The 16,731-nt window shown below is 37.6% G+C and overlaps 1 protein-coding gene across 5 annotated transcripts in view; it reads left to right on the top strand.

The window, feature by feature from the left end:
- Positions 1 to 16,731, top strand: part of MGAT5 (alpha-1,6-mannosylglycoprotein 6-beta-N-acetylglucosaminyltransferase) — a 136,253-nt gene that overhangs the window by 28,329 nt on the left and 91,193 nt on the right. The window contains exon 1 of one of the 5 annotated variants that reach the window (XM_074910211.1): positions 4,008 to 4,094. The exons of 3 other annotated variants lie outside the window; for them this stretch is intronic. The gene's annotated coding sequence lies outside the window, so the exon portion shown is untranslated. Of the gene's footprint in view, positions 1 to 4,007; positions 4,098 to 16,731 lie in introns of those variants that run through there. One more of the 5 variants, XM_074910212.1, reaches the window with a different exon arrangement.

Raw genomic sequence — 16,731 nt, 5'->3', positions numbered from 1 at the left:
AATTTGTCATGCTACAGAAATCAACTGTGTGTATACATAATTCTTTGTAAGTAATCCAGTAATAAATCTGTGTACCTTCAAAATAACATTTTACACTTCTGGGTAGCTTTCTAGTTTTGTTTTTCTATCTTGTGATAGAGTGCACTGAAGTAGTTGAAGATAGCTTTCGTATTAGTGAGTTAAGGGTAGCCAGTCTGCTGGTTTCACAAACCAGAGGAGTAAGAGTGGCCTACTGTGGTCACAGCGTGTGTTGGTTGGAGCATAACAGAAAGCACCCATGAGCTCTGACTCCTCATGCTAACCTGTAAGTCTGTGACTGCTGTATTTATCAGGACTGATGGCGGTAAGGGATAATAGTATTTTGCAATTACTTACCCGGAGTGTAGCTAGTACTATGAGCACACAGGCTAGAATTCGCATCTAACCAGTGTGGGTAGCACTGTGTCCTCCTGAAGTAATTGGGAGCTCTTGCAGCTTCTTCAAATTAAAGTAGCCTCCTTCACCTAACATGCAGGTAGCCAGATCATCTCTTCACTTCTAAATCTCTCACATCTTTAAGAAAGCTAATCTTGGTACAGTTCCTGTGGAGGCTCCATGTAACACACATCCAGCCCTCAGACATATAGCCGTGCTGGAGAACTTGCCAGGAAAATCATAGAATCACTTAGGTTGGAAAAGATCCTTAAGACCCTTGAGTCCAACAATTAACCTAACATGACCAAGTCCACCACTAAACCATGGCCCTAAGAGCCACATCTACACATCTTTTAAATACCTCCTGGTGTGGTGACTCAACTGCTTCCCTGGGCAGCCTGTTCCAGTGCTTGACAACACTTTCAGTGATCCAGTGATAACCCTTTCAACCTGCTTCTACTGTTAAGTAATTCTGCTTCAGTTTGCAAAGGGTAAAACTTTTTTTAAAGTTTGTCTTCTAATTTTCTTTTTACCTTGACTGCCACCTGTGTCAGACCCCTCCGGGCTGTCATTGTCACTTTGTGGCATCAGCTGTGCAATGCAAATAAGTTTGAAGAAAACAACTGCAACAGCAACCTCTGCCTGGTGTAGCCCCTGCAGGATCTTTATCAGTCTTGTCCTGTTTTCAAGAAGACCATGTTTCTCAACAATTTCACTGTAGAAATAGAAACAAATTCTCCTGCAGGTGCAGCTTACTAGCTTTTTGGTGAAGATGTCCTGGCTGTAATATATATATTTCATTAAGTTTATTAAGAGTCTGCAGGACTTGAGGAAGTTATAACACTGTTAGGTCTTCAGGTTTGAGTGACTAACCCAGATAATTTTTTATTGAACTCACTGGTGAAATTTGCAGTGTTGCTAAAGTACCCTGTCCCATCTGCCTGTAGGTTAAATGAGTCTGTCCTAAAAGGTCAGTCTGTCCTGCCTATGAGCCACATTTTTATTCCATCTGTTAATGTGAATGTTCTGAAGATGATGCCAAGAAAGAATTTACTAAATATATACACTTTTTATGGGAATAGTTAGTCCTTGAACTGATCAAGTTTTCCTGAATACCCAAATTAAACAGCTTTTGACTGCCCTCTCAAAAGACAAGTGATGGAAAATGACTTCCTGTGACTTTCATCACATATATGTTTCCTTTCTCCTCAGATTCTTCTTCATTCATTTGGGATGTGAGTCTGTATTAGAACTATTTTTTATTTAATTTATATTCATATATATAGAATATATTATTAATGCATTTATATTCATACCTTACAAATGTAAAATGTATGACTATAAAATATCCTGAATTCAGGTAGAAGACTGATACAATATAAAAAGCAGAGCAATAAACTATGATTTCTTGTTATGAGAATAATTGGAATATGTAAAGTTTAAAATGTGGGTACTTTCAGTTTATAGTGTTTAAGCAAATCACGAGAAGTAGTTGGAAAGATCACTTTCAATAATAGTTCTCAGATCTCAAGCGAAGTTTTTGTATGAATTCTTGAGTTACAGCTGTGGTTAAATTTGACTTTCCAAATGTAGCAAGTATAATATACCAAATCCTAAAGAAGTTGTTCGTATTTTGATTTTATTTTTTTTCCTTTTAGCACATTAAGAAGGAGGCGGGGGGGGGGGGGAAAGAAAAAGCTAGCATTGAAAAATTCAGACTTCACTCCTACTCTTTTATAAATTGCTGTTAGTATTCCTGTCTCCATGTGTGATCCCGAGGTCCAGGCTTGTGATTTAAACTATAAACAGAGATGAGATACTTTTATACAAGAATAAATGCACACAGATGGAGATAATCAGAAGTGACTTAAATGTGTAGGCTTTTTTAGAGGTGCCAAAAGCCCACAATACCAAGTTGACGTTGATGAGGACTACAGGTGCAAAGTATGCTCAGACGTACCCTTAGAGTCTGCTTTGTAGAAGGTGTTCAGACACCTACAGGAGCACTCAGGAGTGTCTCATTAAGTGCAGTGGGAGTTGTGTATTTGGGCGTGTTCATAAATCTCTTAGATGCCTCTTTGCATCTTTATGGAGATTTCTTTAAAAGTCTTGATTTTTGCTATTCTGTTGACAGTTGCCATAAATAAAGGGAATTTTTTTTAGGGTTTGCCTTAGTTCTCAGTTAATTATAAGAAATCCTAATGTTGTGGACTAAAGGGGAGAAACAACAACAACAACTTTCAAGGACAGTACTTTGCATAACGTGATGGATTTCTGTGGGATTCTTTAACCTATTTAATACCTTAAAAGGAAAAGGGCCTTTTGTCCTTTAAAAGTTCTTAATGATAAATGAAAAAAGAACCCTTTAAAAAAAGCAGTTCTGTAGTTACACGTCTGAGACGTCTATTCTTTGAAACTTAGAAGAAAAAATATTTTAGAATCTGTTATCTAATTCTGAGCATTTTTTATTGACAGTCATCTGGCATGACTGACAAAAACACCCTTATTTTTCTTTGTGTGTTACTTCCATTTAAGGCACACTTCTGTAGTAAAGGAAAATGTTGATGTTGGCAGAGATTCAGAATTTGTTCTTGTTCCTTAATAGCCATAGTGATTAAATATAGATAGTAACATAGCTTTTTTATTTAATAATGAAAACTATAAATGAGTAGTTTTTTGCAATGACATATTCTTGCATGTAATTCCTATAGTGCACAGTAAGCCTCCATTAAGCTAATAAATCAAACTTCATGTTCTTGAAATCCTTTCCATCTCCTTTCCCGGTCCTTCCTAGCCATAGTACCAGCCTCTCCTTCCAAATTCTGAATGTGAGGACATAAAAAAAAAAAAAAAACCAACAAAAAAAACCCCACCAAGCCAGGGTCTTGCAGAGTTTTGACATACTTTGTGAAATATTTTCATCCTGTCATATAACAGAGTTGTTTTAACTGGCAAACACCCCTCCCCCCTTTCTAATCTCAATTTAGTGTAACATGATTTTTCTTTGGCTTTCACAAGTGTGGCCTTGCTGTACTGACAGCTCTCTTAAGTTCTGTCTTTTCCTGTACATACATACTAGTTTGACTGTGTTCCCCTTACCCATCCTTCCTTCCACTCCTGTTCTCCCCACTGAAACACAATCGTCTTTACTTTCACAGTCTCCCCATCCTGTTCAGCAGTGAGGGTCTCCACCTCCACCTGGGCTATGTGCTGCCCACATTAGACTTTTCTATCAGATAAAAACTGTAAAAAGCATCTTTTTGCTTTCTCTAACACAGGTAGGAATTCTCCCTTTAATCTCAGCAAAACTACTTCACTTGTCACACAGTGAAGAGATCGTTAGATCTATATGTGATGGATATGGTGGGGGAAAAAAAAGAAAATGAGACTCCCGGTCTCGTCAGCACAGCTTCCTAAGCTTTGTTTCTTTGTGTTTCCAGTCCAGCTGCTCATTCTTATCATCTGTTTTTGCACGGCTCGGCTGCTGGGTACAAGACATATCTTTGTCCTTGGTACTGTCGTATGACAAGGCAAAGTCTCCTAATCCATGCATAGGATTTACTATAACACAAATACTAGTCCGGTGGGGGTAGGTCTAACTAAAAATCCTGTGTCTATGATATGACATGTTCTCTGTGTACTCCATTGAAATCCAGCCACTTGTCTAGGAGATAGCAATGGTGGTAATTTCTTTTTCTTTCTTTTTACTTTTGTTGTTCTAGAGGCTATGCTGTATGGTGCAGTTTGATACATTTAGGTACTTGAAATTTAACTTTCCAGACAGAAAAATAAATACAAGAATTGCAACTTGGTTTGTGAAAAATGTAGCCAGGGTTGTGGAGGTTTTGTGATTCACAGGAATCACATTTTATTTGTGTATCTTTTATTGTATATATGTGTTACTTGAGTTTTGTGCTGTGTCCTTTCATCTTATATGTTGACTCAAAACCTCTTAACTGTTTAGCCTTTAACAATACTCTTAGACAAGCTAGTTTCTCTCTCCTTCTGCTTTAACTGGAATCTTAGGTCAGAGGGAGATGAATGGATTATCTGTTTCACTGGAATTTTTAACCAGTCCTACCTTCTTACAAATTTTATTATTCCTTTAGTTTCTTTTAATTCTGTTTTTGTTGTAAGTGGTACGTAAGATTATTCAATCTGTCAAAACCTAGGGCTTGCTTCTTTTGTTCCTTGCCTAATTTAGCTTTTTTTTTTTGTTTGGGGTTTGGTTTTGTTTCGTTTTAGCCAGTCCTGTTTAACTGCTTTTCTTGAAGAATTACATAGCAAGTATTTAATAATCTTTCCAAACCTGATCTTCTGAAACTTTCTTGCCATATTGAAATTAAAAAGAAAAAAAATCAGTGGAGAAGGAAGAATAGGAAATGTTAGGGAATATATTTTTATTTAAAATAATTTTAACTCAGTGGATGATTTTTTTTTTGCAGTTATGCAACGCTAAGCTTAAAAATGAATTCTCACAAAGTTCTTAAATAAAAATTGTGGGATGTCTTGGCGCCTTTCTCTTTTTGAAAGGGAAAAACTATCTCTTCTTGTTCTTTGAAAACGGGTTTCGTGGAGTTGACTGTAGTGTGGGGAGATTTTTTGTTAGTGGTTTCACTGACACTCCTCTAAGGCTTGCTGGTCTGTGTTTTTAATCTCCCTGATGTTTATTGCTTGCAGTGTTTGCAATGTCACTTCAGTTTTTCTCATGAAACTTTATAGGCATTTATCCTTCACCCACTGCCAATGTTAATCTTTGTTATTGTTGGTTCCTACTTTGTCCTTCAAACTCCTCTTCCCTTCTCCCTATCCCCTAAAAAGACTGAAATGTCGACTGAAGTGGGGAAAAACACCAATCTACCAGGTTACCTTTTCATTAAGTGCAGCCTTAAAGGTGGTTTTCTTCTGTATCTTTCGAAAGCACTTTTTTTTTTAAATCTCTACATCCACATATAGATAGGACTATTGTTTGTCAAAAGTACACTTAATGCTTTTTTCCTCACTAAACTTCTTATTCTAAAGTGATGAAAGTGTTCCTGGCTGATTGTTAAGAATTGCCTCAGAGATGGTTGGCCTTCAGTGGAGAATTAAGTGGTTTTCTATGAACTTTTACATCTGGTACATTATAATACTCAAAAGGTAAATAATGAGTATTACCATTATTCTTTTTAGAGACTGGTGATATATCAAATTTTGTCCTTTGTTTTGAAAGTGGAAAAAAAATCAAGTAATAATTCTCCCTATCCCCTCAAAAGACTAAGATGTCAACTACTTTCATTACCATGCAGAAAAAGTTTTCAAAAAATGAGTTTTCATCCTGTTTGAATAGGAAAATATCAAGGAACTAGGCCATAATATGGTGGAGGCACAGTGCCTTTTGTAGTATAAAATATTTTAAGGGGTACTCTATACAAACTGGTACTTAGAGGAAATTGTTTGGAGGAGGGTTCAAGGCATTGGGGACAAATGTTTCTAACAATGCTATTTGTAACGTTTGCCTTTAATGCTTTACATGCTTCCCAGTCCCTTTTGTGGCACTCACTGCTGCGGGAAGGTGGTGATGTGGGGAGGGTGGTCCAGCAGTTGGAGGGTTTCCTCCTTGTGGACCAGCAGGGAGGAGATAGTGAGAGGGCATGGGGGTGTGATAGGAAAATGCAGGTTGTATATGCGGGTCAGCAGTGGCACCATGTTACTTAAAGGTTCATAAAATGAAGGAAGGAAGAACGCTCTGCCCCACTCTCACCACAAAATCTAGCTGAGGGAGATTTTTCTGGGTTTTCTCCTTGGCTGCAGAACCTGAGTGGAGTTTCAAGGGGGTTTTTGAGGACTGCTGGGTTCTTTTGCAGTTTAAATCTAACATGTATGGTCTTCTTCCTAGTCCTGGGAAATAGAGACCAATCAGACTTGCCAGTCCAGATTTTTCCACTGCACTGCAAACTGAGCGAGGCGAGTAATAGACATTTTGGATTTTTACAGTATCTAGACTGAGAACTGGATACAAAAGCATTTATTTGGCATGCAGTCAGTTGCTTTGTCATTAACTGAGGCAACTATTGCAAGTGAAACTTCTACCTGTATTAGTGCCTAACAAGACGTACCTTCATAACTTCATTGACCTCTGGTTTGCAGTCACAAACCACAACAAGCTACTGCAGCCAGTGCGCTGAGTACTGGGCAGGTAGCAAGCCAGCTGAAAGCATTGACTGTGTCTGTTGGAAAAAGCCTTTGTTTAATGACACAGTTATTTGGTTGGTATCTTTTCTCTTGGTCCAGCTCTTAGAAACTTTCTTTCTTTCATAGTCCTCTATCTACTTCAGTTTATTGATGAAGATAATGGCATGACAAGATGGGGTTTGCTTCTCAGTGCTTAGCATTGACTCCTTTGCAAGCCAAAGCAGAGCTCTGGTTGAGGCTTCACAAGTAGCAGACCTGACAAATTGGAACCTCATGCTTTCAGCCAAACTCGCAAAACGTGTTGCATCTATAAAACAAATATTTAGTGGCTTGTTTTTTTGTTGGATTTGGCGTTTGAAGTTTAGATGACATATAAGCAAAGGGGAAGAGGGAACGGATGAGATATTTAAATCATACTTGATAAAGAAATCTGAAAAAATCTGATATGCACCAAAACCATTCTGTTCTCTAGCAGTATGTGCTTCTTGGTTTGTGCTTATATAAAAATGCAGAAAGGATGTTATGCAAGTGTGTGTTTCTTTGCTTGACACTCACTACGCAGCCACCTGTTAAAACATAACTGTATGGATGATTCCCAGTACGAGATATGAAAGCTTTGCTGCTTGTGATGAAGTATGTTTACTAACCTTCAGAAAGCAGATTTTGTTGTTAGCAAAGTAGAATTTGAAAGCCTGATAAAGTGAATGCATACAAACTTTGAAAGTAGTACATGGGCTGGAAGATAGTGTTGTGCTAGTAACGGAAACAGAGCAGGCAGCTGACTTGTTCTGTAGAAAACTTCACTTACTCTGTACTTCCTAAACCACAACTGTGGACAAGGGTGGGTTTTCAAGCATGTTCTTTTTTGGCTATCTTCAGATTTAACAGTATCCAAAAAACCCTCTTGACACTCTTGTGCAATATTTATTGTGAGAACACTTGACTAGTAACCTAAACTTGGTATCAGCAAATGTAATTAATTATGCATTGTCAGACCATTGAGGGGATTTATTCTCAAAATAAAATTGAGAACCTAATGGAAGTGCCAAAGACTGTAAAGGATGGTTAGTTCTGTCTCTTCTGTCACCTGTGGTTACATATGTGAGTGTACAGTGTTTCTGAGTATCTCTGCCTACGTGACTGTGTAAAATGCACTGAAGAGGTTGGCTGTTTCAGAACATTTGGAAGTACTGCTTACAGTTTTGAAGAATGTAAGTTTAAAGGAACTCTGAATGGACACTGACCACATGTAGAAGGGTAATGTTTGCCTATTTACTTAATTAATGTGACCCTAGACCTTGGGAGTTCCTGAGCTGTGAATGCTTAATATAGAATTTATACCAAATATTTTCATAATCCTGCATGTAAATCTTGGCTATGTTCTTGCAGTGTCTGTGGTTTTATTGCCTGTTGTCTCCAGCATATTCTTACTGACTGTGCAGCAACCTTAACACAGACCCATAATGTCTTATGCAAAGATAGTGTTATGGTTTTGTCCCTACCAACTACTGAGAGCTGCAGAAATTACTATACTTGTGAATGTATATATGTGTAGTGGAACAGATCTTACTTACATGCTGAGGGCCAGATCCTTATTATGTAAATCAGTGCAAGTGTTTGGAAGATAAATGGCATAGAGATCTGACCCTGTGAGAATTTAACTTTTTTATGAAGTCAGTATATTGATAAGACTAACAGTAATAATGAGTTATGAAGGAGTTTCCCGTTATCTCGGATGATTTATTTAAGGAAGGTCTTGAAATAGGAAGTTCTAATCACAGTTTGTGGCTTTCTCATGAACAAAAAATTACATATTCCTTGCTCAAGGTGAAAACTTTACCAGTTTAAGTCTGTAAGTCTTATCAGGAAATACTGACAACTCTTGACAAGCAGTTTCCACTATCAATAGTTACAGGCCTATTTGTATATGGAAACATATTAGTTATGCATTACCAGTTACGCTTGCAATCTCGTTTGTGTCTGTTGGCATATCACTCATAATGCTGATTTTAGTACTAGTTAATGTTTTTTGATCTGTTTCCTTGGTCTTGCATGACCCAGCATATTCAGCCATTCAGTTTGTTTAGCCCTTGTCTATCAGGCTGCTCTTTCTAGTACCTTTTTGTCTGCTTAACATGCATTTTGTTTACTCTCTCTTAGATTTCACTGAAATGTTTTGTTACCTCATCTCCTCACTCAGGGCATTTGTTTTTCTCCTCCCTACCTCACCTCTCAGATTCTTAACCAGTAGTATTTTTTATAGTAATTTCCCCCCACCTCAGATTTTCAAGATGGTTTTCCTCTTTCTTGCTAAATATTGTTGTCTCTCCAACTTTCTTCTCATGTCTGCTATTCTGCAATTGCATTGATTGCTGCATCAATGAAATGCTGATTACATTTGCAAATTCTTGTTCATAACGAAAATGAAGACCTGAGCTTTGTTTCCCAGTTGATGGTATTATTTATCTGTAATCTGTTACACCTACAATGTGTGAATACAAAATTTCTGCCTCTGTTTTTTCTAGTCTAATTTCTCAATGTAACAAAGTTCTTTCAATCATCCAGTTTTGTCCCTCATAACTTCCAATTCCCATTGGCATTTCAGTCAAACTGATGGTGAAATTTCTGCAAGCTTTCTCTAAATTAGTAGTTGGCTCAGAAGGCCCTTGCTAGTGCAGTAAGGAAAGACATGGAATCAAAGGAGGTTTTGAAAAAATAAAATTTTGAAAACTAAATTGCTACTCTTCTTTGAAGTATTTGCATTTTGTTGAGATGGTTAGATGGCTGTAAAATGGATCATATATGGTATGGGCAGCCTCAGCATGTTACCATGCTGCAGGAATTAAAGAAACCCTTTTTGAAAGAAACACTCATTCAGACATAAACTGAACTCTAGTTTCAAGTGTGTTCTTAGTAAATTGTATGCTGGTCTATAGCTAAAATACATGTAAAGAAAGGGTTAGGGGTTTTTATATACCTTTCAGGCCATTAATGTTACAAATTGTGCTATGTTACTTGATAGAATAACTGTAGATAGTTGATTTATGAGTTTATTTCCTTGCCAGTTTCTGTGATGAGCATCTATGGTGTGAATGACCTTGGTAGTTCAGAGTAGTTTGGCATGTTTTCAAACATAGGTTTTAAGGAGACATGCTTTTTTTAAGTGATTGATAACCCTGATAGTAACACTTTGGTTTATATAGTGGAGTACTCTTGGGATCACAAGCAGAATTAATCTTTAATGAAAATATTCTAGGAATGCAAGTAATGTCCTCAAACTGTTGGACTGTTGGTATTTAAGCGTTAAAACCAGACTAGATACAATCCACAGTGCTGTCCTCCCAGTACTGGCACTCACACCCCTGAGCTGACATGCCTATGGTGTGAATGTCAAGTCGTCAAAACCTATCGTTTTGTTTTGCAGATCCACTCCTGTTCAGCTATGCTACTTGCTAACATAAATAGAGATTTTGAAACTGAAGGTGTGATTTTTATGTCTATTAAAGACAGGCTTAATTTCCAGGTTTATTTAAGGATAACTTTCTTGGGTAAATTCTAAGTAGAACCTTTGAGAAGGAAGAACTTCGTGACCACTCAAGCATTTGATATTGTAAATAATTAAATTTGCCAAAATGTTAACATTTACATTTACTTTGGAACTGAACTGCAGGAACAATAAAGGTTTGTTTTCAGCACTGAAAATGAAGCTATACCACACCTTGAATGAGAATATTGGCAATAGCTTCAACAAAACAGGCTTTGGAAAGGATGCCTTTCCAGTAATTTGGATGATTTATGAAAAGCATTGAGGCATTAAAGAAAGTTCATTACCCAAACCATTACTGTACTGTGGACCAGAAGCAACAGATTAAATAGCTTTCTTAAGTAATAGTTGATTATAGCTATCTAGAGAACTTGAAAAGTTGGGAGTAGTGAGGCTAAAAAGAGGGACATTGTTGTTAATGATGGGGTATAAGCAATGAAGAGAAATTCTGGGGTTTTGCATCCATCCTGTAGTACTATATTGTGGAGAACATCAGCTCAGAAACCTTAATTGCTTGCTAGGACTTATTCATATTATTACCTGAATTTTGGGGGGTTGCCCTCTCACCTCTCCCTGCCTAGCAGTAGTCTAGAGAAAAACTACAAGGTGGTATTACTGCTTCACTTTCCTTCTGCTGCCTATGCTGGTTGTTTTCTGCACTTTTTTTTCCCATTGAGCTTTGTAAGGGCTACAGCTGAAACAGAGCTATGCCTGAGTTGGCCAGTACAAGCTGTTCTACAGCTGTCTAGGGATGGCGAAAGAGGGGAGGCTGTTTTCCACCCACTCAAAATAGTTCAGAAGTTTTGCCCTACAGTATACTAAGTACAGCTCATACATTTGCAAAGGAAGTTTGTATAGTTAATTAGATGTTGCAGATAGTTAGAAAGCTGATGGTCTTCCAGCAGCACAGTGGTTATAATATAATAGGTGGCAGGTTAGAATGTGGTCATGCTTGGCATGGTACTGGATCTCCTTTGAAAATGCTGTCATGGTTGTGGCCAAGTTGTTTGATATATGTCATAGTAAAGCTTTAAAATTCATAGCAGCATTATGAGAATCATGTGCAAAGAGGTTTTATGTGAAGACTTACATTATTACTATTTGCTTATGGCTGGCTGGATCAGAACGGCTTAAGTATCGAAACTTTTGTCTAATGGTTCCTCTTGACAGTTGCTCAGCAGCTCCCTTCCATTAAGGCAGCTGGTCCTGTGCTTTTGGAGAAAAAGCATTACTTTCAAGCCCTATTATTGCTTTAAAGTTCTGTCTTGTGTGACAGCACTTTAAAGTTTCTAACTGGGCTTTATTGGACATGCACAGAACTACATGTATGTTCCTTTAAACATTTTGACAGTGGGAGTGCTATGTTTGTGATAAGAGGTTATTATAGTTTAACAAACAAGTGAGTTGTGTAGCTTTGGAGCTGTTGCTGACCCAGTAATTATAGTCATCAGTTAGGATGGGATAGATTGTCTTTTTTTATACTATGCAAGGCTGATCTCTGTGACAAATTATTGCTACTTAGAAAGAGAAATAAGAAACGTTGACAGCTTTCATTTGAATGGAAGTGCTCTTCTAATCTGTGGTGGTATCATCTGGTGATAAATATCGCTATTGATCAACAGAGCATATACAAGTGATGCAGGAAATAGGTTAAAATATTTTGCCGTCCTACTAAATTTAAAATTAGTTATGAGACAAATTGCAATTTCATCCTTTTCAATAATAAAGAGAAGGACTTAAATGCAGAAACTAGAGCAATGGAATAATCAGCAGCACTGTTGCTTCCAAACAGGTGATTGTGCTGAAATTTTAATTCTATTAAATTTTGTGCTTTGGAGATGCAGCTTGTATTTTCAGCCATTTGTCTAGCCACATAAGCTGGAATGTGCTCAAAATGCTTGCCAAGAACAAATCCGTTGGAAGAAATGTTATACTTTGACCCAGGTTCAAGACGTTCTAAAGCAACGAGAAATAAATATTTCCGAAGACTTATTTAATGTTCAGCTTAGTTGTTTTTTTTCCTCCCTGTGATCTGATATATAGTTGCTTAGTTGTGTGCACATAGTAATCTCTTTCTACTTTTTCTATTTTAACTTGACACTTATATCTTTTTCTGTTGGTATTTGTCCTTTACAGAAAAGTTCGAATGTAGAATCCTGTAGCAACGATTTATTTAAACCCAGTTTAATGGGAATTTAATTTCTTTTTGTTTTGATTATCCACCATCCCCAGCAAATGATAAGAAATTCAAGAAAGTTAATTTTCTTACACAGATGTACTTGTATTTTTTGTCTTGTATTTTTGAAAAACTTTTTTAGTAAGATGAGCACAAACATGTTGGGATCTTTCCTTAAATCTTGTACTTTATTTTCAGCTGTTTATCTGGGGTCCAGCACAATTGCCAGACTATGTTTAGTGTGTTGACCATCAAATTGACAAGGGGTGATAGTTGGGCATCCACATCGATGAGAGCTTTCTTGCTGAATACAAAGAACTTTTTGACTTTCCTCTGGGTTGGACAGAGCTGCTGTTGAGAGTTACTTGTTTTTTCTCTTGGACAGACTACAAGATGTGATGTAACAGGCTGATTTGTGGTTAATAGCGGTGGGTGAGACTGGAGCCTGGAGTATCTGCTTGATGCAAGAAATGAGCTAACGGATCCAACTTCTATATAATAAATTTTTTTCTTGAAGTACTAAGTAATTTGGTTGCTTTGATTATAAGCTGAAGTTAATTTTATTAATTTATAAAGTTTTAAAAAATTTTTATTGAAAGTTTTTTAAATTTTTTAAAATAAAATTTTAATAAATTCTTAGCAACGCTTGTAACTCTTGCTGCCACAGCTACACTGTGTCCCAAAGAGAGGAGAGAGAATTACCAGAAGCAAAGTTGTGCACATGGGACTGCTGTGTAAGAACCAGGAATATTTTGCTCATAACTTTGGAGAACTTCCAGGTGTTCTGAACAGTATGAGACCATGCTTCTGAGCAGGTGCCATATTTACGCCTTTCAGAGGACAAATGCCAAATGTAAAATTGAGAATGACATAAGAGGATGTCATATATTAGCCTTTGACTGAGGGTAGTTGCAAGGAGGGAAAGAGAAGGTGGTATGTATTTGTATCCACACTAGAAATATGATAAAACTTATTAGCCATGAGTCCTATTTTTAAAATCCATTAAAATTAATGAAGTAACTTAAAGATTTGTTTGTTGAGTTACAGGGGACTCTTGAGGGCATGAAAGCATAACTCATGCATACTTTTTTCACTGTTTTTAGGGAGGTTGTACATGGTGACCGGGGCTCTCGGTCTCTGTAAGTTACTTGCAAACTAAAAAAACCCAACTGTTTCCTAATCTCTTGATAAATCAGCAGGCTGACATCCTCAAATAATTTTTTTCAGTGAGAAAATGCTACTTTGGGTATTTTGTTTTAATGCAGCCACAAGATGAAGATTATTAATATACCCTATACTTTGCCTGTAAATGGCTCTAAGAATGTAAATTTCTTTTGTTTGTTCAAAGTCAGGAATATTTCTGGTTTTCTGAAGTTCAGGGAAGTCATATTACTAGTCCAAAAATTCATTCAGTTTTTTGGTTTCTAAGCACTTTATTAAAAGAAGATCAGTTTAGTTTGTGATTATGGCCTTAAATGCATTGCCTGGAGTGTTTTTAATTGATAAACTGTATTTGAACTGTAAGGATTTCAGTTCATCTGGATTTTTTCCTTATGGATTCTCCTGTAATCTTTTTTTTTTTTTCTTTGTCTTCTGCGTAAACCTTCCTCCCTTTCTTATTCTTTCTTCCCTGAAATATCAGGGTAAGCAAACAGAAAAAGAAGAACATCTGATGATTTTATTTCTGTAGGACTAAACTACAGAAAATTATGTGCTAGGTAGAAAACTGGAAACATTTCGGAGTGTTCCATGAAGCCACAGACCCACATGGGGAAATTATGGTGGGGTTGCCACCCAAACTGTTTCTAAGTGGGGAAATTTTATTTTTGAAAGTGAAGGCAAGCTGCTTGCTCAGGATTAAAATTTACTTGTTTTTATGGCATCTTATCAAAGGCTGCTTTTCTCTCCTTCAACTTTCATCCCACCACCTCCTGCCAAATTCTACTATATGCACATGCACAAAAGCAAACATGCACCCCCCCAACCTAAAACAACCCAAACGCAGAGTATTTATACTCTTGCTCTCCCTCAGTCCATCTGTCCTGCTTCTACTGTTGTGACCCAGTGTTGTTCTGCTTTTCTCACTTCATGGGATTGCATCCCAAATTGCCACTTCAGGCACAGTACATGTTGCCATTTCAACTGTAGATGGGTGGTGAGAGAGAAGACGTAGTGACATCTGTCAGCTAGAAGAAAAGAATGGGTTGGCAGAAGCGTTGCTGAAAATAAAGTTGAAGAGCAGAAGGAAGAGCAAAACTAAGACTCCATAATTCAGCTAAGGAAATGGTTTTATGCATTTATTTTATATACTAAGGAACTTAAATTATAAAATGTGCAGTTAGCAAAAGGGTGTATAAACATCTGTTACCAGATGCGAATGGTATAGTTGCATGATTTTTCAGCTACCTCTTCTTCCCGAGGTGCTGGGAATGGAGATTGCCTGTGAGGTATGTAGGGAATGTGTACACATTCAACCAGTTGGAAGCCTCACCTAGACTTGTGAATGTGGGCTTTGCTGTCATATTTCTGCTGCTTCTAGAACATACTATCATGAATCTTTTATAGGACAGATCACAACTGAATGATGGAAGTTTATTTTAAGATCAGCAAAAATATTTTGAGATGCATTAAAATTTATGACTTGAACCAGTGAAATAAATTGTTTACTGATTACTTGTTGAAATCAGTGGAGTCTTCCGGGCTTAGTTATAAATTAACTTTGATCTGATCATATTTTGCCTCTCTCCAGAGTAGTCACCAGGTTGCTGTTTCGGGTTAATGTGTGATCTTTAGTTTCTTGTGAAATCTCGTAAAATGTTATATTGCTGAATTTGTCTCTTGGAAGAAAGTAAGTTCTCAGAGGGTTGCAAGGCAGTAGTTTTTTTCTTCTTTGCTATGACCCAGTCAGGCCAGGAGGGCAGGATAGAGCCCTTCTCACCCAAGGCAGGCATGGAGTATCCTACTGTCCACCCTCCGCTTTATGCATTTGACATGGTCAGTGACTAAACAGAAGCTAAACTGCTTCTGAACTCTGTGACAACTGAGGGCCCTGAGTTTTCTTCAGATGTTTGGATGGTTTTGTGCTAGTAGACCATATTCCCTAAGTTTATTGATTATTTAATTGCCACGTCAGTACTGGAGTCAAAGTGTACGCAGCATGAAGATTCTGGACATGGTATGATCACACATCATGTTGAAATGCAAGTATTCTCACAGAAATCAGGCTTCTTTTTTATTCTCTTATCTAGTTTATCCTTTCTTATCTTCTACCTGTGAGACATGAGACAGTTAGTACATTGTGGGTAGTTAATAAATGCTTGGACTTGGAGACTTGTTGTCTACTTCATTGGGGATTTGCGAATCTGAGTCACTTGTCTCCCTCATCTGAGCGGGACGTGACACTGCCAACACAGCATATGACTGTTCTTTGATTTCACTTGACTGTATTTAGTAAGCTGTAGCTTATCCTGCTGTTAATGCTGTATTTTGAAAGAAGGAAAGGTGGTCTTAGCCTTCAAAAGGACTAAAGAAAGCCAGTGTCTTGCAACAAGTATAAGAGGAGAGGGTATCTTTGGCATGGATTACACTATTTCAGAATGCAGATGGGCCAGCTGGGGTGGGACACTGCCGAGATATTCCTGCAGGAATAAAGAACTGCAGCACTGGGAAATCCATTAAGTTGCATTCAGTTGGGGTATAGTGCACATCTGTTGAGGCCATGCAGCTGCAGTAGGAGACAGTGGTTAACATCAGCCTGGAATTCTAGTTTATGTCTGTGTTGAAGTATGTCCAGTTTAAACTATTAAAACCTAGCAGTCCCAGTTTGGACTCATTACTCCTAGAAAGGAGGTTTTAGAGGATTGCCTATCCTTTTTAAGATCCATTACATCAGCTTCTGCATGAAGCATGACTCCTGGCATCCCTTAGCAGTGAAGTGCTGGGATATGGCAGGTGTTTTTGCTCACCACTGTGTTTTCTGGCTCTAGCTCTGGTGTGTTGGCAGCCCACTGGATGGACATTTGAATTAGCATTAGGTTTTAGGTTAACACACCCCTCGTAAGTGCAGAGGAAATTCACATCTTGATGTTTGTCCTCTGTTGGTCTCTAACAAGTTGTTCTACAGAATCAGTTGCAAACAAGTGCAGCATTCTCTCTTCAGAAAACAATCTGGAAAATGCATCAGTATTTGCATTAGGATCCTGATGTGTGGGTTTTTAAGAACACTCTTTTAGCTGATTTTGATGCAACAGCAAATTGTGTGAGGCCAGGCATGGCAGCGAATGTTGCAACAGAATATGCGTTGCTTGTGTGTGGATATATATGTAAGAAGAGAGTGAGAGATTGCTGGGACTGAAGGGTTTACAAGGCTGATAAGCAAAACAGTTTTAAACTGGCTTTAAACTTTATAACAGAACTTCACTAG

This window comes from Athene noctua, chromosome 7 (genome assembly GCF_965140245.1).
Source record: "Athene noctua chromosome 7, bAthNoc1.hap1.1, whole genome shotgun sequence".
Classification (NCBI taxonomy): domain Eukaryota; kingdom Metazoa; phylum Chordata; class Aves; order Strigiformes; family Strigidae; genus Athene; species Athene noctua.
The sequence above is the reverse complement of the archived record's forward strand: the minus strand, read 5'-3'. Positions and strand labels throughout refer to the sequence as shown.